Source organism: Herpailurus yagouaroundi, unplaced genomic scaffold (assembly GCF_014898765.1).
Source record: "Herpailurus yagouaroundi ecotype Mexico unplaced genomic scaffold, PumYag 186, whole genome shotgun sequence".
NCBI lineage: Eukaryota > Metazoa > Chordata > Mammalia > Carnivora > Felidae > Herpailurus > Herpailurus yagouaroundi.
The window spans coordinates 8,727,805-8,729,565 of NW_024412417.1; the positions used below are offsets into that span (position 1 = coordinate 8,727,805).

The window sequence follows — 1,761 nt, forward strand, 5'->3', positions numbered from 1 at the left end:
CCGCCGCCGCCCCCGAGCGGCCCGCCAGGTGCGTTCGCCGCAGGCCGGCTGTGCCCGCGGAGGGGCCGGGACGAGGCCCCGGCGCTTCCCGCGGGCGGGCTGAGGGGGTGCGGGCCCCGGGGATGGCTTTCTAAGTCGCTCATTCGTGGGAGCGACTGACGGACGGGGCTGGGAGGCCACGGGAGACGGGCAGGCCGTGCGGCTTCCGTGACGAGGGAAGTCCGGGCCCAGAAACGGGAAGCCGGGAGCCGGCGTCAGGGAGGAGGAGGATTCTGCGGAGCTGTGGCGAGCGCGGCCCCTCCAGCCCCTCCGGCCGGCCCAGGCCGCGGGGCTGCCCTCCCCACCCCCTCGTCTGGACTGCACTCCCGGTTCCCCTGGGCCTCCAGGGCGCTTTAGCCCAGCTCCTTTGAGGAGTTTTTCGCCTTTTACCTTGTGCTTTCGCTTTTGGTGTGCACGTCTAGGCTCCACTCAGACTCCAGGTTCCCGGAGGGCAGGGCCTATGTGGCTTATTACCGGCGGGCGGCTCGGCGGTACTCCTTAAGTAATTGAAGGAATGAGCCAGGGCCTTTGAACTAGAACTGGTGCGTTAACACCTGAGTAAGTGCATGCGTGCCTGCCTGTGAAGTAGAGCCCGGTGAAGGAATGCACGAGTGGATGTAAATACTAAGTGGAGGCAGTGGAGACAGACTCACAGCGCATCTTCTAGCGGATCGTTTTCCAAAAAGCTGTGTGAGTGTTGCTCAGGCGTTTTCTTGCTTGCGTTTTGCTATCTGGTGTGGACTTTTGAAGAATCATTGTCACTATAATATTATTCACTGTATTTCTGAAAGATCAGGGTGAATCTAAAGGTAGAAACACGTGACTCTGCTTTTAGTAACTTGTCAAATCAGACATTTCTCTTGAATTCATGTTTGTGAAGAATCTTGTTAGTTTTCCTGAGACAAGTACTAGCGGATTTGTGAGTGACTAAAGGAGACTGAATGTAGCCCAGAGAGGGAAAATGAGAGACATCTGTGCAGATGCTTTACAAGCTACAAGTGGTTGACTGCTTTAACACAATTGGTGACTGCATCAGCTCTATAGGTTTCCAGACTTGAGTTCCAGAAAAGCCAGATGACTTTGGACTTGTCATTTGATCTTTTTTGGGTCTCAGTTTTTTAACCTCCAAGATGAAGGACGGTTGGTGGGACCCCTTTCTGAGTTAGACTTCTAGGATTCTCTTTCGTTAGGTGTTAAAGGTGAGATTGTAGGTGACTTCATGGAACTCTGCTCACTTCAGCCAATCTGTTTGGGATTCTGTAGAATCTTGGCCCTACTTTCTTCTCTGCAAATTGCAGCTCATTCCTTATTCTCTTCCACATCTGTTACCAAAGGGCCTGGGAGCTCAAGATGAGAATAATAGACTCCGGGGTGGAGGCGAGAAAGAGAGGCAAAATTTTACTCTGCATTGCCAGAGGCTCCTGGGCCTGGGTCTAACTTGTTTCCAGTGCAACCCAGCCTGACAATGTCATATATCTCCAGTGCATCTGGGGAATTGTATCAGTATTAATTTGCATGCATTTGAAATTAGTTATTATAGATCACAACATTTTGGAGCTGGAAGGGCCTTGGAGATTTTTTAATGGCACTTAAAAAGTCATTTTACAAACATATTAAAATATTTTTTGCATGCTACATTTAACAAACTCAAAGTCCCAAATGTGTTAAGTAAAAGAAAATTAATGTTACCTACTTCAGTTCTTTCAAGTCTGTTGGGAGACG

At 50.7% G+C, this 1,761-nt stretch overlaps 1 long non-coding RNA gene across 1 annotated transcript in view; it reads right to left on the reverse strand.

Annotated features, from left to right (window-relative positions):
* Nucleotides 1–532, reverse strand: part of LOC121042742 (uncharacterized) — a 52,020-nt gene extending 51,488 nt beyond the window's left edge. Inside the window, exon 1 of the long non-coding RNA XR_005796417.1 lies at nt 430–532. This is a non-coding gene — a long non-coding RNA (uncharacterized LOC121042742). The remainder of the gene's footprint in view (nt 1–429) is intronic.
* Nucleotides 533–1,761: the final 1,229 nt, after the last annotated feature.